Source organism: Stegodyphus dumicola, chromosome 4 (assembly GCF_044657685.1).
Source record: "Stegodyphus dumicola isolate Sdum_Otavi_A_Nest chromosome 4, ASM4465768v1".
Lineage (NCBI taxonomy): Eukaryota > Metazoa > Arthropoda > Arachnida > Araneae > Eresidae > Stegodyphus > Stegodyphus dumicola.
The window spans coordinates 66274615-66300747 of NC_140771.1; positions in this window are offsets into that span (position 1 = coordinate 66274615).

Genomic DNA, 26133 nt, shown 5'->3' on the forward strand with positions numbered 1-26133 from the left:
GAGTGTAAACGTAAAATGATAAAGCTTTCGGTTCTCTTCTACCAGGAAATGTAAGAAAAGTAGCCAGAAAAGTGGAACAGGCGTTACCTGAATTAAATTTGCTTAACAAACCTCATTCAGCTAACTGCAGAGGATGAAATAACAAACTTTTCAACGTTTGGGAAGAGTAGGGTGTGCCACAAATATGGCATGCCGTTATTGTTATTAAGACACAATGGATAACAACTTATTGTTACATATTTCAAGTACTACTATGTAATGTATGGATTTTACCGTCGGTATTTTTTCATAATTGTTTCATCGACATTTTTCGTTATTTTAATGACTTCAGTATTGAATGTTTTTTTCCTTACTGGAAGAAGGCCCTCCGTGTGGCTGAATACCTAAGACTCATCAATACTAGCAGTTCGATATGTGTTCTCAAGACGAATAGGCTGGCTGCATGGCTGGTTTTCGTAGTTTTTCGCATGTGTAATATGAATACAAGACAGTTTCGCTTGGAAAATATTCCAAGATAGTATGCCTCTCCTTAGGCAGACAGCAGTCTGGTGCTTTGCCATATTCAAGAAACCTAATCTAGCGTAATTTTAGTGGTAGCTTATATATGCAGTGACATTTTGATCTGTAAATTGCAGTGAATGTTCCACTTTCTTCGCTAGCTTAATAGCCAATGAAATTGCGTGGATTTCGCGAGATATTGATTGATATGCTGCTCTGACTTAATTCCAATATCTAATTCTTTTATCATTAATTTATACTGTCTTTGAGCCATACGAAACTCGGAGTACTATTACTTGTGATGCTACATAATAACATTATGTAAAATCTTCATATGCAAATTGATTCCAAAAACGATAGGGCACATTTGAAAAACAGTAAAACTATCGGAGACAATAATATTTTGTCATAGAATGTATATTAAAAACTGAGATATAAAAGCGCTGTTGAACTGAGATATAAAACTGAGATAAAAACTGAGATATAAAACTGAGATATAAAAGCTCTTATTGATATGCCTAAAAGATGGAGTATAAAGAAAAGAATAAAAACGACCATTCATAGTTCCGGTAATTGCTCGAAAGAGCATACGAGACAGGACTGTTCTAGGAACGACTGAAACTTTGGAAAAGAACTCATGTAATTCAAAGAAAGCATTATAGACGAGGTTCTTGAAACATCCACCCTACAGAAAGAAAAGCAACAAATTGAGCTTAGGAACGTTAGCATAGGACTATTTAGCAATCCCAAAGGTAAACATCCAGATAGTTTATCATACTTTGTCTAAAATGGAATGGTGCTTCGTTATCTCACATGTCTATAAGATCATACTCCAGGAATTCTCGAAACATCTTCTGCAAGAAAATATGATACTTTCTACTAAATCTGAACCTCATATTGGCTTTCTCACCCATCATAATAATAGCACATCACTTCAAAAATTGAAACTGCAGAGCGCTTGGGATTGTAGAACCGCAGTTGTTGGTGAGCAAGAGCTCTCTATCACTTTTAGGCTTAATTTTAGACCAGGCATCCTGTGAGAAAAAACATTATTATTTCCATGTGTTATACCATCTCAAAATTGTGTTCCATCTCTTTGTAAACACCCTATGTACGGTAATTGATCGATTTGATAAAAGCAACAGATACCAGAACTTTAAACCAAACCTTGTTAGTTAAATTTTAACTTTGCAGCGAAATGTTTACTTTTTTACCTGATTAAAATGAAGTAACTCGCTACTATAAAACAAACAATTCTTTTATTTGTCGATGGAAAAAATAATGCTTACGAACACTTAGTTTTAATAAAAGCACTTTCTCAACCCCAAATAAAGTACTTTATTTTTAACATCATTTCTGAGATAATCAGCCATCTCCTTAATTAAAGACATTAACAAATTAATTACGATAAGAAATCCTCTTCTTTTTCAATTATTATTTCTGAATGAATAAAATTACCAAGGTGACCAACAGATAAAAAATAAAGATTTTCAACGTAAATTATTCAAAGACTAGCATATGAATATATACCGAGACATGAAAAAATAATAACTTTTTTCCCAGGGCAAAATTAGTCTAGACTTATCTAAAGAAGCAATGAAGCGACAGCTTTTTTTACATAAACTAAACACTTTTTTCTCTTCTACTATCGAAATTTCCTAATGAGAAGGAAAGGAAGATTATAAAAAATAAAAGAACTTAGATCATAAGAAACTCTTTTTCTGAGAAACAGACAAGTTATGATGATTAAAAAACGAGCAGCGTATTTTCCTCATTTAGATGATTTTCTTAGATTAATTGCAGTTTTTGGTGTCAAAGGTAGCGGGAACGGAGCTAATTACTAAATGGCACTCATTACGTATTTTTTCTCTTATTTTATGAAATTACCATGGGTCGCATGACATACTTAGTGGCGAATTCTTTTCAGTAACACTTCCATCTGAATTTCTGTTTGAAATGCAAATTCGTTACTAATTATTATTAAACGCGTTTTTTCTCCGTAAGATCCGATCTTCAAGCGTCCATGCGAACATATCCTAATTAAGGCTCTAATTAGACAGAGACTTTGATAAAAGAACTGGAGGAAATGGTTGTCTAATTTTGCAGATTGGAAAAATGATTTTAGGAGTCGCTGATGAGGGCGTTAGAGCCGGTAATTCTTTAACTGACTGCACGAGGTTTATTCTCGTTAAAAAGGACTCCGTTTGACTAGCTTTATCACCTTTTTTACGGATGGCAGCAGATGTAGCTGGCTGCTTTTGCCGTTACCTGTTTTAGTCGGTTAAATATTTAATGTAAATTTTTCCCTACCATACTTTATTTCTGGTTGTTTCTCACACCTGCAACCAAACCGTCATTTCTTGAGAAAGTGAAATCTTTAATGATTGAAACTCAATTAATGTACGCTCTAGTAAATAAAATGTGATGAAAATGAAAGTAAAATGGATCTTAAAATGTTTTTTGAATTAATGACTTGCATTTATAATTGATGACTTAAAGATTTTAGTCTCACGTGTTAAATATAGTTCTCCATTCATCATATTATAATTCTAAGTCTAGATAAATTCCAACTCTATCGTGACTACTATGAACTAAAGTTTTTAATTCTATTTGGCGCATACTTTTTCTAGTAGCTGATTAATTTTATTATAACAAGCAAATTACCATATTTGCAGAAATTTGATTCACTGTATAAACACACATTCCCAACTAAGCTAAAACAGCTGTTTTAGCCAAACAAATGTTTTAGTTATAGCTAAAACATTTGTTATTAAATTAAGTTGTTATGAGAGAACTAAACTGTTATAAAGGTTTATATAGTAAAAATACATCAAGGGGTAGAACTCTTTTAATTTCTTACTTTATTTAGATATTCATCATTATATGAAACATGAGTAAACATTTTGGGCTTATCATTGCAGCTCGTTTATACCCGAAGAGATGGGACTGATGGAATGGCAGGATGCATTACATTTCGGAGACAACTCTTTTCCCCCACTTAATTGTTATAAGCCGTCGTCGAATAGAGTTGGATTGGAGAACGACCCGGTCCCCATTGTCAATGAAGATTCTATGACCAATGTAGGTCGCCTCGGTATGCTTTATGTACTATATAATGAACCATCTCCAACACCTGAAACTTGAATTCCAAGTTGTTACCTTTAAAATATATTTTATTTTGTGTAAAATAGCAATGAGTTTTTCCCATCAAAATTTACTTTTAGGATAAAAAGTTTTAATTTAAGGTTTTTGCCCTTTCAATTTTTTAAATTTTTACCGTCATCTTCTGTGTTATTTGATCAACTATTTGAGAATCATATAAATAATCTAACTCTAATTCGTAATGAATCATTGAAAAGAGCCAACTGTGCATGAGAAAGCTTTTATGCTGCTCTACCGGGATAGCGACGTTGACTGCTGTACCAAAGAGCTCGGTTCAAAACCCTGATAGGGCATGGATGTTTGTATAGAGTTTTTGAGGCATAGGGGCACTTTAAATATAGTCGAAAGTCCTCTTGAGAGGTTCGTGGTTGGAGATGAGGGGAGCAGACCCCCATACCGTTCTCCGGGATTCTCTCCTTCAAAATTGGGGAGGGGGGATGAAGTTCAGATTCATTCGAAGTTCAGATTTTGAGCGTGTAGGTGCAGTTGAACCTCGCTCCCTATTTTTAACTTCGCTAATTTTCTTGCCCTTTGTGTTACATGTTTGATCAGATAGCCTGGCTCAGTAAAAGTAGACGGCCAGTGTAACTCTGATTAAAAATCCGGTTATAACCACGTGCAGTGCTAATAAGGACCCCGTGTTTCTGAGACTCCTTCCCCCTTTATTTTTCTTCTTTCTAGGTATTTCTTTCTCCTGATGAGGAAGGACCTTTAGCTGCCCTCGAAATCGATTGTTTCAATATACTTACGCTATATACAAGGTTGTTTTTACGATTTTGATAGGCTATAAGCTGTTGTGCTAACTAGCATACGATGGTTAACGCAGAAAACCCGATTCGACCAATCAAACTGCATACAAAGGAAATCTTTAGAGATAATCTGAGCAGCTTTTTATCTCTGATTGAACTGCTCCTACAGTATTCTATAAAATATGTTATTAACCCATCTGCGGTTACGAGATCAAGCAATTATTTCTTTGTAAATACGCGCGTTATGTTATCCATCAGCCATAAAACTGTAATGCGAGCTGCGTTCTTTTGCGCTTACTGCGGTGAGTAACTGGAATGAGAGCTGAGCGTTTTCATGAATATCAAAAGTTTACACAATTTGGGAATGGAATTCTTGGTTTAGATGTTACATTCAGCATCCAGTCTGGTGAATGACACTCAATTAAGTGCTTTGCTTTTAACGTAAAGAATCCAGTTCAGATCTATAATGAAATTTAATGAATAAATGTTTCTTTTTCTGGCTTAGTGAACATATGCTTACAAGTGGAACATAGCATGGCCTTTTTGTAAGTGAAGATTACAAACCGAAATGAGCGTGTTGGTGTTATGTGTTAACTGGAATTAATTTGCTAATTAATGCGATTGTCTGATGGAAGATCTTCTTCAGGATTTAGGAACAGTATGTCATTATTACAACCTCCAATAGTCTATCATAACGGCTGGCATTTAAGAGGGTGAAATTTGGGAAAGCTCAACTAACACTTGCGAACATCTGATGGATATATACAGTAAAGGTGCTTTTGGGGATTTTGTTGCGTTGGTAACCTTGTGATATTCAAGGAACTTGTAAAGACCAAGATGACTTACTTTGGATTTTATGTAACTTATTTCAATTAGAACCATCCATGAAAAAACAATGGATGCACAATTTATATTTACGTGCTAATATTTCACTTTGTTAAAGCAGAAGTATTTCAAAATTATATAATCTAAAAATAACATTACTTTCTTGTTAACCCAAAATGTGAATACACGTATTCCGTTAAAACATCAATTAAAGCATTTCGATAGAAAACTACTTTTCAAAATTATGGGACATGCGGAGACATCTCGGAAAACACTTTTTCGGATAAAATGTATCCAGTTCATTTCATAAACATAATTTGCGGATAGATTTATTTATGTAATAAAATATGCAGTTTACTCTAAAGAAGGAAGCAACGGAAAGCACTTGGTGTAAAATTATTGGAGATGTCTAATTTTAATGCACTAACAATCTCGAAGTTATTTCCCATAACTCTTTCATTAAAGTGGAGGCATGTGATGCTCTATTGATAGCTGACCACCGATAACTTTAGAGAAGTACTTTTACTGGGAATTACACCCATCATACAGAAGTGCCATTATAGGACAATGGATATTTTTATTTATTTTGTATGTAAAGGAGTCAGACATTTACAGCTGAATTAAGTAAATACAATCCTCACAAATATAAAGGAACGGAAACTCTATACAATGAAGGAGTAAATTCAGTGCTTCTAAGTAAGAAAATTAATAAATAAAATTTCGAACATATTTCAATGACTCTCCATCCTATTCCTAAATTTCAGAAGTTATTTTAATTTTTATTTCCTGTTTATACACCAAAATAAGTACTGACACTAATTCTAAACCACGTCCTTAATCAATGAAATGACTTAAATAAGACAAATAAACTTGATACGTGATATAAGTGATGAAACAAGGCATAAAAAAAGGTTTACAAATTAATTTATAACTGTAATTTAACCTCAAATGAAATGTCACAAGGACATGTCTAAAAATGTAGTGTTTCATAACTGAACTAAGTAAACTGTTTATAAACTGTAAAATTAAATTTTCTTGGTATAATAAATAATTCATCTGAATAAAGCCATGCTTTTGAAACATTTATGCAATAATTGATTAAAAATTTAAATTAGGTTAGTTTAATTGATTAAGGTACAGTACACGTGAGTGTCTACCTAAAAGGAGGAATGCCTTTGTGAAAGACGTTATACGGATAACTTTCAGTTACTGCCATTCCCGAATTCAGTGATTTTACTGCGTGTTATAGATACATAAAGAAAGAGAAAATCTTGTAATATAAAATCAAAGCATTAAATTTTAGACTGGAAGGTTTATCCTGCCACTATTGGCATTTGAATTTTAATATTTCATGTCATCTCGGTTCTTTGATTGATTTCTTAATATTTAAACCAAAAAATTAATTTCTAAATTAATATTTAATAACTGAAGAGCTTATGTATACGTGTCTAATGCACCTAAAAAAGGGATAGCCGTTCAATGTTAATATGAAAATTATTCCGTATTTTTATAACATGTTTCATTATTTCAGCTAATCTTAAAAACAATTATCATAATTAAAAATGAAAGTATTTTCCATAATTAACATCTTCTTAAAAAATAATGTATGCTATCGGAGTATAAATCTGCGACGACGAGGAATGAATTACCAAATTATTCCAATCTGTTAATTACTTCAGTTGCTTTATTTTATTATTTCTCTTTTTCATTTCATTTTTAATTAACTAAAATCTTAATCTTTTAAGAGAGAGGACATATATTTTAACTAGTTAATGCCTCAAGAAGTAATTGTGTGTTCATCTGAGAATGTAAATTTCTAGTTGAATATTTGATTAGTTTCTATTGTTTTTCTTTTCTTGTCTTTTGTTGGTAGGATTTTATCAAGATAATTTGTCTGCATCTGGAACACTTTCATAGATATGAGTATACATTCGTTCATCATTTTGAATTTATTACTTATTTTTGGAGCAATTTATGTAGAGTGGTTAATTTTAAAATAGACGGTAGAGTTAAAGATGTGTAGCTGTGATCATATTTTGTTTTCTGTAGTACTTCAATTACTAAATTCTACCGTGAAGATTATTACTCGAGTCTAATAGAGGAAGGGCTAAATTCATTAATGTTTTAAACATCAAGACAGTTGTAATCTTTGCACCTGTCTTCATCTAAGCAACAATCTTCTTGGCTGTGGCTAAGGAGTAAATTAATACTTTTCCTCTTTTGCAAAAAACTACAACGAAATAAAAATAGTCCTTTCGTATGCCCAATTTTGCTAAATTCCATTCACGCGCTGGGTCAAAAGTATACTGAAAAGCTGAAAATAATGGTGATGAAATGTATTAACCTGCCTGAAGTACAATTAGTGAAAACTAATGAAATACATGTTTAGACACACCAAATTCCCACAAAAGGAATCAGTAAAACAGTTTTGCAAACGCAGTTATTATTTTCGTGTATATATCTTATTTACCCAGTCACAAGCATGACGAAGACCTTCAAGAAAGTTCCTTCTTTCTCGCATTAATGCATAGATGTAACTCCCCACGAATTTTCAAGAACTCCCGAAAAGCGAGGAAATGTTAACACCGGAGTTAACACCAAATTAAGCAAATTCATTCGCATTCTTCGCCGAATTAATACCAAGTTTGACTGAAAATTTATGCCTGGTATTCTGTATAAATAAGTATGTTAGCCATCGCTGCATTTTCAGTGAGACAGAGAGCGAGAGAAGATCCCACCCATTAGAAAGACACTTGGCTCTCGGCATTACCATAACAACGAGGACGGTATGGCGTTCTCTTTCCCGAAAATCTCAATCTTAATTTGCGATGAATTAAACAGTAGCACGCTAAGCATTAATGCAGAGGGGGGGGACTGGCTAATTCGTCTTTTCACGGCCTTAATTGCGAAAGATTTAAAAGATGGGTCGGCAGTAGCTCTGATAAATCGCTCCAGAGGCTGTGTTGTTGTGATTCCTCAATTTCGGAACTTTTGGCAGTGGGTGAAACTTTTAAAAGGGCACTAAATTTGATGGTAGTTTCTCGAGAATTAATTTCCATGTTCACTTTACATTCTTATAAAGTTACTTGAATACTTTCCGTAGAGACATTAGATTTTAGAAGGTGCGTGTTATTTGAAACTCATTTTCTAAAGACCCATTATTTTAATGCGTGAAGAATGGTTTAATATTTGAAGTGTTACATGTTTTAACTCTATAAGCTTAATGTCTCTATTTTTTTCCACCGTTTTGTTATGTTACGCTACCGAAACACTTATTGCCCAAAGGTATGATATGTGTTGCTAATCTAAGAACCATTTCTCAAACTGTTTTCATTGGATCTGGCCTAAGACATTATTTAACTTTCAGGTTACAATCACTTAATAAGTTGAGCTAATTTAAAGCTTTAAATTGTTTTCCCAATTTTTGTTTCCATTTAATTTTAAATATAAATTATAATGAATAATGTATTATAAATTATCGTTTATGATACATTTAGTTTAAATTGATGTAATTTATAATAAATATCTCACATATAATTAGATAGCTTTAATTCACTGTCAATTTTAAAATATAATCATAAAATTAAATCACTCAAAGTAAACTAAATTGGCAAGTTCAAATCTAAAAGGATTGGATTGGATTATTGTAATTTGGCACAAAACCTAGGTTATCTGCGCCAGACAAATGGTAACAATGCAATTAGTCATTTGTAAAAACTTCCAGCTTAGGTAAGAGACAGATTACAGTCTATGATAAGAGCTCATATCTTTAAAAAAAAAAAAAAAAGTTAAAATCTATTATAAAAGCCAATATCTTTTAAAAACAGAAACAAATTACGATGATGTGCTTTTCCAATTAAATGTTTTAAGTCCAGTTCTGAACTATTAAAATGTTTTTGGCGAAAATAATTAAAACTCTGGCATTCCACCAAGATATGATGAACTGTCAGATCTGCGTTGCAGTTTGAGCAGCTGGGATTCTCTTCTCCCTTCAGAAGATACTCATGGGTCAGGCGACAATGGCCAATTCTCAGTTGAGTCAAGAGGACATCTTCCTTTCTATTAACCATACATGGCCAGTATCCAATGGTGGGTTTTACATTTCTCAGCTTGTTACATACTCTGTCATCCCATTGCTTCTGCCATTTGCTGAGGATTTTGCTTTTCACAAACCCTTTGATGTCTGCTAGTGGAATCTGAAGATTGTACATTGTGGTTGCAGTTTTAGCTGCAATATCTGCCAATTCATTCCCCTTAATGGCAACGTGTCCAGGGATCCACGAATATAGAATCTGGTATCCCCGAATTTTTAAAGAATGATTCAACTTTAGGATTCTGATTGCAACTGGATGAGTACATTGAGCGTGATTTTCCAATGACATTAAGGCACTCATGGAATCTGTGTAGATAATAAATTTTGTGTACTTTTGTTTTGAAAGGTAAGTCAAAGCCAGATGGATTGCAGTAAGCTCAGAAGTAAGCACAGAGCAAACTGTATGTAATCGAACCCCTACTATTGTTTTTTCTGTGACGAAAGCAGCGCCAACATGATCCTGGGATTTTGATCTGTCTGTATATAGAGGGATATATTTCCTATATTTGTTTCTATGTTGAAAAAAAATCTGCTTGTAGATGATTTCATTAGTTTGTGATTTATTCCAGTGTCGAAAAGTATCCAGAGAATGGATTCTTCTATCCTCCCAGGGAGGAATTCCAAAAAAATCCTCCATCTGTATATCTATATTAGATAAATTATACCCCTCCACCAGAGCACTCATCCGCAAGCCGAAAGATGGGACACATGATGGTCGTGCCTGATATAAACGGGAGTATTGGTCATTAAGCAATATTGACCGTGTAGAATTTTCGGTTTGTGATAAGACTTTAAAATAATGCTTAAGACAAAGATTTTCACGTCTTAACCGCAGGGAGGTCTCGTTACTTTCCACATATAAGTTTTCCACTGGAGAAGTTCTAAAAGCACCAGTGCATATCCGAAGTGCATGGTGATGTATCGGATCAAGTTTGGCTAATACTGAAGGCCTTGCCGACCCATAAATGATTGATCCATAATCTAGTTTCGAACGAATGAGAGCTCTATATATAAGAAGCATTGAGCTTCGATCAGCACCCCAAGAAGTATTTGACAGTACTTTCAGAATATTCATAGTTTTTAAACATTTCTTTTTTAGATATGTAATATGGGGGAGGAACGTAAGCTTATGGTCAAATATCATTCCTAGGAATTTTATTTCCTTTTCTACAGGAATCAGCATCTAAAACCATTTTCTTTTGACCATTTAACAATTCTATTGAGAGATGTCTGCAATTTACATTCGATGTCTTTCAGGTCTTCTCCCTGGCAACTGACTTGCAGGTCATCGACATAGAGCATACCCTGGACTGTTTTAAAACAGAATTAATTTTTATACTAAATAATGTAACACTTAATACACTTCCTTGCGGAACGCCCTCTTCTTGATGGACCATGTCAGAAAGTGTATCGCCTATCTTCACATGAAACTTCCGATCCTGTAGGAAATGTTTAATGAATATCGGCATGTTTCCTCGTAAACCATTGTTATATAGGTCACGAAGGATACCGTATCTCCAGGTGGTATCATAGGCTTTCTCTATATCAAAGAAAATGGAAACGTAATGATTTCTTCTAACGAACGCTCTACGGATACCTGTTTCTAAGAGTAGGATATTATTGATAGTTGCTCTTCCTTTTCTAAAACCGTTCTGATAAGGGGAGATACAGTTATTTGTCTCTAAATAATAAACCAGACGAGTGTTGACCATCTTTTCAAAGAGTTTGCAGAGGCAGCTAGTAAGGGCGATGGGACGGTAATTCGACGGATTAGTAGGGTCTTTTCCTGGTTTAACAATGCGGATGACAAAAGCTATTTTCCAGTCATTTGGAAAGACTTGTTCCTTCCATACTCTATTAAAGAGAAAGAGAATGGTTGCCAATGACTTGGAAGGAAGATGTTTCAGCATAGGATAGGCAATATCATCTGGACCAGGACATGAATTTTTTGTCTGCAGCAGAGCTCTTTTCAGTTCAAGCACAGTAAAATCCTGATTATATGGTTCAGTATTGGGAGAGTTGAAATTAATTAGTTGTTTTTCAATGCATTTTTTTGCGGAAAGAAATTCAAGAGGGTAGTTACTACTGTGTGAGACGGCTGAGAAACTCTGTCCAATAGCGTTGGCAATTTCTTCCCTACTAGTAACTGTTTCGCCACTTGTCTTTAAAATGGAAAGTGTGTGCTCTTTGTAGATACCGGACGCTTTCCGGACTCTCTCCCACACCTTCTTACCCGAAGTTGAAGAGCTAATCGAAGACACATACGAGATCCAAGAATTCTTCTGACTTTTCCTTCGCACCTGCCGAGCTTTTGCTTTAGCCCTTTTGAATATTACGAGATTTGATTCTGAAGGATATCGCCGAAAAATGCTCCAAGCTTTTCTTTGTTTTCTGATGGCGTCCTGGCATTCAGGATTCCACCAGGGCTTTGGGTATTTTGGCTGTTTACCCAACGTTTTTGGTATACATATATCAGCTGCTTGAATAATTTTATCTGTAATGATCTTTACAGCCTGATCAATGTGCACATTCTTTATTATTTCTTCAGTAAAAAGAGCATAATGTAAGAAAGAGTCCCAGTCGGCTTTGTCCAACAAAAAGCGTGGTGTTCTAGGTATAAACACACTCCTATTTCCTGTAATGCTTATGATAATAGGAAAATGATCGCTATTAGATAGATAATTCTCGACATTAAAAAAACAAAAAGGCAAAAGCTGTGGAGAAACAATAGCAAGGTCAATGGAATGGAAGGTCCTTGTTGGCTGATGAAAATAAGTGCTTTCTGTGTTGTTAAGGATACAGAGACAGTGGTCGTGGAGTAGCTGTTCAATTTGCTTTCCTCGTGGGTTGGTGTCTTTACTACCCCACAAGGGATTGTGTCCATTGAAATCACCGACTAGAATAAACGGAGCTGGTAATTGGGCAATTAGATCCTCTAAATCTCTTAAGTTAATGTTCTCATTAGGCGGGATGTAAATACTGCAGACAGTAGTCAGTGTTCGAATGCTCAACTGTACTGCAACTGCTTGGAGAGGAGTATCCAAAGGGAGAGCACTCGAAGGGCAATTAATTGAGGTAAGTAGACAAACACCACCACTTGCGCGTTCACTGAATGTCTTATCCTTTCTTGTCATAGAGTACCTACGTAGCTTTGCAAAATTACCAGGTTTGAGGAATGTCTCTTGTATCGCTATACAAATAGGTCGATATTTATTAATAAGTTGCTTAATACCATCAATACCCTGATAGAAGCCCCGGCAGTTCCACGAAATGAGAGTAGCCATTAGGAATGTTTATTGCTTCAATGCTGTTTCTTTGTTTTGTGAAGTAGAACATTTTTCGAGAGATCTCCGCCTCCATCTGTTTCCATCTCAGATTCGATAAAGTCTGAAAAGGTCCCTTCAATAGAGCTTCGGCTTGAGCTTCTCTTTTCTGAGCTTTTGATTTTCTTTTTTGAACTCTCTGTTTCTTGTGTTTTTATTTCTCGACTTTCTATTGTCTGTTTGGGAGGAGGTAGAAGAAAGACTTTTTCTTTGTCATTTGTTTTTGGTTCAGGTATCTTCTTCTGTGTGCTATGCGATGTTTGTGTACTTATTGACCGATATGATTTAGTGGCTTGTGCATAGGAGACATTTGCTTTCGACTGACCCGTGCTAAAAAGTTTCTTAGCTTCAGGATAGGAGATTTTTCTTGTAGTCTTAATATGCTGTATTTCTTTCTCTTCTTTCCACTTAGGGCAGTTTCGTGAGTATGCTGGATGATTGCCATGACAGTTTGCACATTTTGGATCAGCTACACAATCCTGACTTTCGTGACCTCCTGCAGAACAGCGAGCACATGCCAGGTTTCCCCGGCATGCGGCCTTCGCATGGCCAAACCGTTGACACTTGAAGCAGCGCAGTGGGTTCGGCACGTAAGGTCTGATGGGGCAATTTAGGTAACCTGCCTTAATGGCTTTCGGTAGCTCTGGAGAGGAGAAAGACAGAATAAGATGTTTTGTGTTGACGAGTTGCCCGTCTCTACAGACTTTTATTCGGCGGACGCCACATACATTTTGCTCGGCGAGTTCTTTCGAAAGTTCATCCTCAGAGACTGATATCAAGTCTATTTCCGAAATGACACCTCTTGACGTGTTCAAAGACTTATGTGGGGATACAGTAATAGAATGTTCCCCCATTTTGGTCATTTTTTGGAGAGAGGAAGATTGTGCATCAGATGTAGTCTCGATGAGCAGAGATCCTGAACGGAGCTTTTTTATGTGTTTTGGCTCGCCTACTGAGGCCGCAATATGCTTTATGGATGAAGAATGGTGATAGATTTTCTAGCTCACCAGTGATAACTAAGAACTTTGGATATTTGTTTGTGCTAATTAAGGTCGAAGTACAAATTCTTTTAGCAGCTCCAGAATTTTTCGTATCCATATGGTTAGGAGAAGAAGTTAAAGTATTCATATTGAAAAGAGAGAAGGTTTCGGGCCCGACCGCCCCACCCACCATGGAGCCCAACAAGGGAACACAGATCCCTGTGTTAGGGCTAGCCGGGCCTATACGCAAACTGAAGCCCCCACAGTCGGCTTTCCCAAAAGCGGAGACTTCCGAGAGCTTATCCCCTAGCCACTGACCAATAGGACTAGTGGCCAGCCGATTGACATTAGCGGGGACAGCTAAGTGCCTCCCGTTTTAAGTAGAAGCAGAGGCCAAAGCAGTGTGTTGGGGACAGTACCTCGCCCCTCAACTGCCAGGATCCTCCTTTCCCACCCTACGGGTCACCATGCACGGCAAACGCATAGGCGGTATTCTCACCATGGTGAGACAGAAACCAAGAGTAGTAGCTGCATCTCACAGTGAGCCCCAACCTCCAGTAGAGGAAACCACAAGGGAGAAAAATAGGAGAGAGAGCTAGACAAGAGGAGAGGAAAGAGAGGAGGAAAGGTCACTGGGGCCCCGGGAGTGTGATACCCGATCACCAAGACGGCAATCCCCTGAGGGTTCTTCACCTACTATGCTTTAGCTGGGCATGTTGGAACAGCCTTCACGCCTAGGGTGGCCCTACCAGGAGCTATGCTCCCGACGTACTTCGCCCGTTCCGCCCAGTGACACCCCCCCCCGCCACGTTGAGGCAGCATAGCAGGACTTTGGGGGGGGCAAATCTAAAAGAAATTCCAGCAATGTATAAAAAAATTAAATATCATAATCAAACGGATGTAAAGCATCAAATTAAATTTTCGAAAACCAGACATAAGATTTTGTTTCCCCAAAACGATTACGATTTTCAAAACCAGTTGCGTATATTGCAGTATATTGCGCAAATAGTCTCAAAACCGGCTTCTGTATTAAAAAAAACTAACATACATTGTTCTAATTTATTACTCAATTTTAAGAGTTTTTTTTCTTTCTATTGCACATGTATAGAATATACTGTAAGAATTTATTAAGGACAAATCCTTTCCAAGAAAAGAAATTAAATCATCAATTTTAATTTAAAATTTTGACACATTAATATTTTGAAGTAATGAAAAAAGAATAGTGCGAGTAAATAAATGCTAGACAATTCCCTTGTAAACTTAATAAATTATGCCCTAATTTTTCTTCTCTGTATTTCGTGCATTATATTTAAAATTCATTTTTATTAATGAAACCAAGAAATATACTTTGTATTGATGAAGGTTTAACATTTGAGAACGTGAAGGAGTGTAATAATTGGTAGAGACCGCATATAGATACACCCAGTTCTTGATTTATGGGATCAGTTTATAACAACAGATTGATCTACCATTGTAAATACAACATTAATTATCGATGAACATATTGTAAACTCAACATGGATCAACGCTGATTGTAAATACATTACAGCGACTGATCGATACAAGGACGAACCACAACGTCCATAAGTAACTCAAAATCGCGGTAAATCCAAGGATACACACAAAAAAAATTACAAAACACACACCTTTATTATAAATGCTATAAAAATACTATTAACAAGTTCTTTGCCTTTTGAAGTAATTTAATTAGGAGAATAAAACTTCTTTTACGTAAATTAAATAAGTTTCAAAACTAAATATCATGTTACAAATAACGGAAGAGTAAATGTCATTAGAAAGGAAGAAATTAAATTATAAAGTTATAAATGACATTTAGGAATAGCGGATTTTTTTATAGCCTATTATCGCACAGTCACTTCTTACATCTTCTCACTTTTCTTTTCAGAAAAAAATCCTTTAATTCAGCAGTTTATAACCATAAATATAAAAAATCTGATGTGTACACCACATGACTTCCTTTCACGGAATATTAAATTATACGCATTTTTCCTGCATTCCATTTAAAGTTATTGAATTGAATTAAATCCACTTCGTGGATAGCGCATAAACCACAATAAAATAAATGCACTCTTTAAAATTCACTATATTTATTTACCATAGCGACATTTTAGCGATAGGTTCACTTAACTACGTTACATCTCCTTCATTTTATAACTCAGAATGCGCAGAAATTACATCATCTGAAGAATTACCTAGTCGTTGCCACATTTTATATTTAAATACTATAATAAATGTAAAATGATGTATAAAATAAATTAGACAAATAAAAAATAAACAGTTGTTGTTGCAAAGCTGAGTTTCTTTAGATTGGCAACAAATGCACTATTTTGCTAAGTTTCAAATGTAAACATATATGAATGCTATGGTAAAAAAAAATTAGGCTTAGCCGCACTTAAACAGCTTTTACATTGTTGAGAAGCCGGAGTTCTCAGAGCCGAGTAACAGAGTATATATATATATATATATATATATATATATATTTTACTTTTAATGCGGCTGATTGCCACCAAAAAGGGAGGTTCAGAACTACATCCTATAGCTGTCCTGTACAAAGCTATATCCTATAGCTGTATATACAAAGTCTCAACGTTCTGAGGCTACTCGGTTTTGAGTTATGGAAGATACATATATATATACGCACGTAAGTACATGCGTAGCTTAATCATTACACTGGAAAAAGATAGTATGATTGGTTTAGGTAAAATTATTCGTGCAACGTAACTGTATATAGAAAATATTATTTGGAAACTCATTTAATAATTTTTGAAATAAGTTAAAGAAACGTTATAGAAATAAACCTGCCTTTATTAAAAGTAATGCTTTTCAAATAGGATAATTCATTATAAAATATACAAAAGGCTACTGGTTGCTTTAGAATTGCGAAAACATGCATAGGGAGCAATAAAACCCTACATATTAATACTGCAATCCTTATGATACCCCTCATAACTTAGCATTTTCTCCGTATTCGTAAAGAAATGTGTCTTCCATAATTAACACGCATAACGATCTTTGAAAATATTTAAATCTTGTCCGTAAGAATTTTAATTGACAACATTTCTTGTAATTTTAATCGTATAAAGAAAGAATTACCTTTGATTTATTAATTCGAGTGCTCATATCAATCTGGTTCATCTTTTAAATTGGATTCATTTTCTTAATACTTAGTGAAATATTTTTTAAATACCGAGTATTTTTCATTCCAAAGTAGAAAACGGAAGCGAAAAGCTATAAAGCACTCTAAATTTCACGAATCTGAAATGAAAAGGACACATGAAATTGCACTTTAAGTATACAGCTAATGAAAATCTTTTCAATAATACGATTTATATCACACATAAGTCTTTTCTTCGTTATAAAAATATCTCATTTGGTCTTAAATCCTTGGTTTAAAGTGCTATGTATTTTAGATTAATTATAATCAGTACTTTAAAACTAGAACTTCAAAATGGAGGGCAAAAAATGATAGTCTCCACCAGAATGTTTGGTTAATTTGTGCTTAATTTTTTCCAAACACACTTTCATTTTTGATTGTTTTTATAGTAAGCTGAATGCAAATTAATTTTTAGAATCATTAGTTTGTCTAAGCAGGAAACATAAAAAATGTAAAATAACCATCTCTGGAATTCGAACTCCTTACCGTTCAATTCTAAGCTGGGCTTTCTTCCAATCACACCACGAAGCCGCGCGGTAATGAAGGAGATACCGCGCGGCTTCGTAAATATACCTTCCTCCCCCCCATTAAAAGGACGACTGGAAAGCCGGTAGGCCAAGTCACCTAATTCTCGCGGAGACTATCGTTCACCCCATTTTCGTTCGGGAGCCACTATAGGGTCTTTTAGAATGTTTCAATGCAGGAAACTTAAAAAATTAGCATTATCTTCGCCGGAATTCGAACTCCGGATCTCCCGATTGCTGGCCAGACGTGCTCCCAGTTACACCACGAAGGCACGCAGTAAGGGAGGAATACCTTACAAATTCACAACTTTTGGAACAAGAAATCAGTGTGAACAAATGTTTTGTAAGTCCGCCATGATGTTCAAATAAAATTTATGCAAGTTTTTAAGACCTCACACTCGTCCATAAATATAAATCGCAAGACATTTGTTTGAACATAAACACAAGTCATTTGCACTAGAAGAGATCGTTTAGATTATGGAAGATGAATCAAGATTATCTCTGTACAAAGAGGACAATTTAAGGGAACAGGTTTACATTACACTTAGGAAACACCACGGGAAACTCCCATTCACCCTTCCCGTTCGTCGGAATTTGAAGCGGAATCGAATACAGTTGAGTGTATTCAAAACGCAAGTTCTCAAACACAGACACCAATAATGATGGCAGAAAAAAAAATCCTCTTTCTGGTAAGGTTAATAATGAAGGACAAAAAATGGAAAACATGCACATAATACTGTTCCATAACAGCAGATGACAAAATCATTGATTTCTTTATAATTTTAATTTCAATGAATTGTGAAATACCTTTTCTTTTTTGTCACATGCTCTTTAATCTTACATAATAACATTTTATTCTTCATGTAACAGCAAGGCATCTGATACAGGCTTTAAATATTGCTCTGTACGTATTCATTACTCCTGGTGAAGGCTGTGGTGTCTAGAATCCTCTGTATAAGCTACAAATGTGAATACTATAGAAGCATAGTTTCTCTAAGGATAATAATTTCCGTTGAAGCGAATGCTTACTGATTGAGCATTATCTGAGGTAAAGCTTTATTAACGTTCACTATTGCCGGTTCTATGCTTTGCCTTCAATCATATCGTATGGACACGGAGTGATCTCAGATGATTAGTTGCTTGCTTCAATCCCATACCTGCAAGCCGCCGTACTATGGTGTTCATTGATGAAGCAACGGAGGTTAATATGCCAATCGGATATTATATAGTGTCGTTTGCACATCACTATCTCATCCGTATAATTTAGAGAATAGAATTGCTCGTGTATTCTGAATCATCTGAACACGATTACTTGCACCTTGTATTTTCAACCATTCGAGAGGTATAAGATTGTTTATGGTTCTTATTGATTAATCCGCGAATAGAAGAAACCGTGAGTAGAATTCTAATCTGTATTAGTCATGGTTAATATTAGTGATACAATGATTTTTTATTTGAAATTATTTTTAAAAAGTTCTATTCTATTATTTTACCCTCAATGTTTTAATGTTTGAAACTATATGCCTTGTCTTCTTTGCAGAAATTAAGCAAGTGCAATGAAAAAAGATATATGATTTTACTCTCGTAATTGTCTCTTAGAATTTCTCGATCATCTTGAAACGACATCCATATACTGTATATCACATGTGTAAGATAATAAGCAACTGATCCTTTTTTTTAATTTTTAACCCGTTTAATTTTTAACTCGTTATTTTAAAGTAAATGACTTTCCTATCAAGCCTCACTTCATTTTCCTTCCAGAATGCAAATTTCCAGCATGCGAGATTTCAAATTAGGTAGAAAGCAGAAAGGTTTCGGAGAGTGAAATCAGAGCGTTTTCTGCCTACTTGAAGACCACGTTGCTAACTTGATTCTCTAGGTATGAGAATTCTGTGGCGTTGAGTTCAGAGCCAGCTTGCGCGGCAGTTAAACGCTGAAGACGTTAGGTTAACCTCCTCAATTTTAAATTAATACATTACCTTTTGATTTAAGCCAAAAGTGTTGTCTTTTGTTAGTACGAATTAGTGCCGATTGTTAAACTTTATTTCAATTAATAAAGGGTCATATATACTGTTCTCTGGATTTTGTAGCACTCTAAAAGACTTTGTGATAATTTACTAAACAGTCTTTCGATGTCGAGTACATTTTATATTAGCAAAGAATACGCGATGTCACAATTTTAAATAATAAGATTTTAAAATCATTTCGAGGAAACAGTATATCTGAATTGTGGAATATATAAGTTAGTATTTTAACAATTATGAAGGGTTCTGTATTTCTTCGGTAAACTTGGGACAATTATTCTTACTTTTCGTTCTTAATTGAGTTAAATACTATCCTACCCATCTTGGCTCGTGTCACAATATTCGTTTAGAATTTGACACACTTCATGAAATTACCAAAATTTAATATCATGCGACAACAACGCGAAGATCGAATCTTTGCTCAGAGTCCAAACAGGAACATCAGAGTCCAAACAAAGTGTTTCTCACTATCTCAGCTCTTCACGTAGAGGTCGAATTCACGCTCTACATTATTATCTCTCAGGAAGACTTAAGTGTTTGGTTTAACATATACATATTCACAGATTAGCAACAATGGTCAATAAATGAATTATTTTCCACTGAATTAAAAGTTTCAGTCAAGCTCGACGTCAGATAGAAAAATGTAGTTTCTTGAAACAACAATTTGTTGACTTCCGTACGAACTTTTCCACTTCTAAGGAACACAAGAAACAACTCAGCCTCAAGCAATAAAGCAGTTTAGAATTTTCTAAAACAATGTTAGGATGTTTTTCCGAATAGGAAAATAATTTAGACCAGGGTTTCTTAAACTTTCTTCAGTTGCGATCTCTTTTTATCACTAAGATTTTTTCGCGATCTCCAGGACCCGACAACATGCAAAACCTTTGTGGAATGCCATTAAGTTTCGCCCAAATCCGGCACATGCGTGAGTGAAACTGTCAATGCTTTCACTTGTACTGTAATATACTATTGCAGTTTTAAATCACGAACTTTAATTTCTAATTTCAAGAATTGAACAATGTGAAAATTTTAAATAAGTAACAGACGAAATGAGAGCGTCGCGTGCAAACCATGGAAAATGAACGTTTATATTATAAAAAGAATGCGTCGAAACGTTTTCATTTTTACTTTCTCTGTATTTTCTTATCTTTATCTATTTTCAGATACATTATGTAAAAATATTTGGTAATTGTAAAATTATTATAATAAGTTAAAAAATTATACAAACTGCTAAAATTTTTGGCGACCCCCCGCAGCAAGTCTCACAACCACAGTTTAAGGAACCCCGATTTAGACGAAATATTATCAGTTATTTTTGGCATGACCATTAGTTTAGATTCCATTTATGATTGTCCTTTAAATCTGATAATTCTTTGTTTTTAATTTTTGTTTTAATATTTAGAAAGAAATCCTTAATTCCTGAAGTAGGAGCAAAAACCTTTTCCTTTTTAAATTTTACTAAAACAGCAAAATTAGCACTCATAAAGTTACAATGACAGGTTGAGTCAAGGATTGCAAAAACAGGTTGGTTAATTGAAATAAATCTTGAGTGTGAACGATAGTAGTATAAACAAAATTGTTTTAATATCCGTTATTACCGATTTGACGGGAGTCATTTCATCTGTATTTGTCTGCACATATTTTGCAAAGTGAGGAAATCACATCTGTAGTTCTAAGAACAACTGTGAATATCTTTGATTTAAAATAAAAGGATCTTTAACCCTTCTTTAGAGCTGTTACTTTATAAGGTACTCCCTCCTTCTTGGCGTGCCTTCGCGGTGTGGTGGTCTGCGCGCTGGGCGCGTATTCCAGAGGTCCGCGGTTTGATTCCCAGAAAAGCAATTGCATATTTTTCATCACTCCTGCTTCCAAAAATTAACCTAATATCTCTACAATGGCGCCCGAAGTAAAAAAAGGGTGGTGGATGATGATTCTCCCCAGCCAGGATTTGGCAACTGGGTCCCCTAAAAACCCCAGTCACCCTTTAAAAGGGGGAGTATATATGGTATTTCTCCCGCCTTCCTAGCATGCCTTCGTGGTGTGTTGGTCTGCACGCTAGACGCGTATTCCAGAGGTCCTTGGTACCGGCGAAGGCTTTGCTCAATTTTCAATCTCTCTTGCTTCCCAAAAATTGTAATGTCTCTACAACTTACCCAAGATAGTTTTTGCGAATAGTCGCTTCATAGTTCTACCAGGTTCCAACAGTCAGTTAGCTATATTTAAGCTAGAACACTACAATTGATGCCCGAATACGTTTCGAACCATGTCACTGGAAACTGGAAAATTCAGTTTGGCTGTTCCAAAGCTTCAAGTTTCACCGACACCAGTTAACCCAAAGGAGGATTTTGGATTCATAGCTAAGACCATGCGGGTTGCTACGAAACCTGAGGTGACTGTTGACGGAACAAGTACCGTGACGTCTTTCCTAGAAGAACTGTAATTACGCTTACGTTACATCCTGTTCCAGAAGAATAAAAAGTCACTGTTACTACGACAAATTTGAAGAACCAAGCAATAAGCTGATGCAAGGGTTTAGGCAAGTTCCTGCTAGGTGAGCCAGGAAGTGAAACATACACTTGGGAACACAATTTAAAAATGCATAATTAAAAGCGTTTCCAGTAGTAAAAGACCGTGCTAGGTTAGAATTTGAACGTTTTAGCAAATATCAATCTAAGATGGAAAAACGGACTGATTTTATTTTATGAAAGATATTTAAGTCTTTAATTTATTGCACACCGCCGAGGTAATAGAAGTAAATGTACCGCGTCTGCTTGCTCCGATTCAGAACTTTTTCGAGCTTGACACGTACTAAAGCTTATTTCAATTGGCCGTAAAATCTAAAAATCGACGAGCATCGGAGAATATACGTACGTCGTGTTATGTCGGAGAATATACGTACGTCCTTATACGTACGTCGTGTTATGTCGTCTGGTCAGTATTCGAGATTTTCACCCCAACAAACACCGCAGGAGACACAATAGGCAGTACACCTATCGGTAAACAGATGCGACCGCAAAGGGCAGTAGGCGAAATTCGGGGCAGAAAAGGAAAAGTTTTGGCGATCGCCAGAGTAAGCGGCAAGAAAATCAAAGGGTGGAATAGAAACGGAATTTAAACTAATTAGGGTGAACGATGATAAGAGGGTATGATTACCTAAACGAAGGAAAATCCCTCCATATTTAAATTAAATACTGTGCTCACGAAATACTTGACTCTACAGATGTTCAAACTTTATTGAATAAATGTACCAACAACTGCTTTATTAAAAATTGGGGTCCAGTGCAGTTTCCTGTCATAGGATGTTTTTAGGAACAAGTTTAAGTAGCATCATATTTTTAAAATAACGAAGCGGAAAATAATCGTAGTTCAGGGTAAGCAGTGTATATGCTTCGGGAAAGTGGGTCTGCGCGTTCAAATTAAAATGAAGATTAGAGGGTTAATTTCCTCGTGGTAAAAAAATTTCCTAGCGCCAGCAATTTTATGGATTGATTTTTTTTTAGCGCGGTAGGCGCAAAGTTAATATTTTAAGATGCTACATTGCAGGTTCAAATGAAAAGAGCCCAGGATTAAGAAAGCCTAGTCCCCGGATGTGGATCTCAGTCACCTGCCGAAAGAAGAAAAAGAGAAGTTGGAAACCTTGATAAGAACATATCATCAGTTATTTCGATTCTAAGTCTGGGTTTAATCAGGTGGTTAACCATAAAATTGATACGGGCAGCGCTGCCCCTGTAAAACGAAGCCATATAGGTGTGATAAAATAAAAGAAGAAATTATTGAGGGGCACTTTCATGTAATGTTAGTGAACAGAATCATAATCCCCACAGGCAGATTATACGAGAGTTATGTAGCGTTATGTCGTTAAAAAATATTCTTCCATCTTAGGATCACAAAGCACGAAGATTTGCCGTCGATTACCGGAAACTAAATAGCATTACTAAGTATCCAGCATATACTCTGCCAGTTACAAACGAAATTATTAGAAAAATTAGTACAACCATAATAATTAGTACAACTAAAAAGCAGTACTGTTCCCATTATTTGTAAAACTGGTCGACGGTTTATGCAGCATTCCTATATATGTTTGTTAAAAAACTGCCCTTCAAGAATATGCTAAGAAGTTAAAAAATTCTAGATTCAAATATTTCGCACTAAACAATTTACATTTTTAAGATCATTAATTACTTCCATCGACATTTTTTCCATCTTCAACACTGCGCAGCTGAGTTATACGTAATTCAATAAATAAATAAATAAAAATATTTCAAATGCATTTTTTAAACAATGAAAAGAGAACGAAGCAAGATATTTGATAACCAAACGTGAAACGGAGAGGAAACTTTACGTATCATGACATTTTTAATGTATGATTTTCTGCATATTTATATGGCGTTTTAAAATTCAACTTTTTATATTGAAAATCTGATTAATAAGAAACCTAGACTTACGTTATGCCGTATTCAACTAATTTCATTGCGTTCAGTTTTATGTCTCTGAAACACGGAAATATATGAAGAAATTCAGCCATAAAAGCATTCATTGCATTGATAAACTGAAAACACGCATTGGAAGGAGAAAAATATTCAATATACTTAACGGTTCTCTGAATTATTATTTAATTTTCGTAAATCAAGCTTTCTTAGAAATTTCCATTGCACGCGACTTTCTGGAAAAGATTTCTATGCTGCACTCCTGGGACTCTTAACATTCGGGATTTTATTTCCTTACGTAGTCATTAATGCACGCATCTATTTCCAGGTTTCCGAATAAATTTCGCATGAATACCAAACATTTCAAGAGAAGATGTAGTACACGAAAATTATTCTCGCGCTGAATTGATTTTGTGTGTGTGTGTGTGTGTGTGTGTGTGTTTGTGTTCTTACATTAAAATAAAGCTTGTCTTATAATTCAATTTTTTTTGGCATATGTTATTTTGAGAGAAAATACTGCAAAAATGCTTGCAGTCATCTTATTGATGATCATGAAAACCCGTGGAAATGCATAATGCAATAAAAGGTAATTTTCAGCTATATTTAAATTTATATATTTATGTCAGTCATCAGAATAAACTAAAAGATCTTAAGAGGATATTTTAGAATGGCAAAAGTACACCTTTCGAGTGGAACACCACCTTGGTATATACTAAGTTGTGTTAAACAAGTATCATCTGAATATCAGCTACTGTTTTACGATGATCCATATGACAAGAGAAGATGTATATTCATTTTCACTTGCGTGTGTCCATGAAATCCGCACAAAACATTGGTAGAGGGGTACATTTATAATTGGTTTCTTTATTTGAATACGGTAAAGCTCAAGAATGCTATCTGCTTAAGAAAAGGGAAGCCTTCGTTGAGGACTTTTAAAGGGAACTAATTCGTATTTGCATTATAGATTTAAAAAGTCATTAAAAGATCCATGCAATCAGCCCATTCGACAAAATTTAAACTTGGGTTGAACTGTCAATGTTCGGCGGTCCTAATCCTTCGACCACTGGCGATTCCACTAATAAACTGAAGAGGCAGAGGTGAAAGTAATTACCCTAATATCTCGTATATTTAAAGGGATATTCTTTACATACTCTTATTTCTAGTTAGTACCCCTACTTAAGAGGATTAAACATACTGGCAAAGCACCAAAGAGTGTCATGCTAGATGTGTCGAACAAGATGAGAAGAAATTGATTAGAACGTATAGACTATGTACCATTACTAAGTACTGTATTATAATAGCTTTTGATAGTGCAAGAAAAGATGTGGATGATATTGTTATTGGGCACAACAAAAAGGTAAATTTCAGGATATACTGTATGCATATTTTTCAGATAAATCGTGCATTTACGGCAGAATGCATTAGCAAACGATTCTTGATTTTGTTCATATAAATATTTAAGCTTTGTTTAAAATCTTACTGTTGACTGTTAGGTTTATTGATCTATAATACCAACATGACGACATTTATTCCTCCTGTCAATAATAAGCACTTAATGTAAGCAGTAACCTGAGGTTTAGAATGCATTGGAAGGTATAAAATTTTGATTGTAGGGGAACAAATACAAAAATGCGAAAGGCTTCAAGGAAATCCAGTTTCACCATCTGTAGGAACTGGATTATTTAGATCATGGCAAATCGTTCGAGGGTTATTTGTCTAAGGTCAGGATACCTTCGTAGAGGACTTTTTTAACATTTTCCTGGGGGCTCGAACATATATGTCCATTCATTCACTACATAAAATAAAGCTAAAACTTTAGTGTGGATTAAGTAGTAAGTATGAACTCAAAATTTGACACTTAATTTGATACTTAAATACACAAAACATTGGTCTCTATAGCCACATAAAAAGTTTTTTTAAGCAAACTTGCTCATATTCACATCATACATGAACATACCAGGAAACCTCCCATGCGTGTCTGCCATGATATGTATCCAAGTCGAACAACCAGGTGTTCAGAGGTTTTTGCGCTTGGCCATTCGTGTCTGATAAATATTTTGTGATATTTAGTAAAAATATATAGTGATCTAGTTTGGAACGCATTTTAAAGGTTAATGATAATAATGACACACGCTTGCGAAAATTCTTGATATGTATATTGTCAGAAGTTCATAAGAATTTAATATACTATTTACATTTAGTGTACAAATAGCCTAATTTTTCTATATTCAGGGAATACGTCAAGTGTATAAGGTTAAGAGAGCCCAAGCTATTACTGTAAAAGCACTGTATCGAAACTGTAAAAGACTGACATTACTCTTTCGAAACTGCAAAATACTGACATTACTGTATC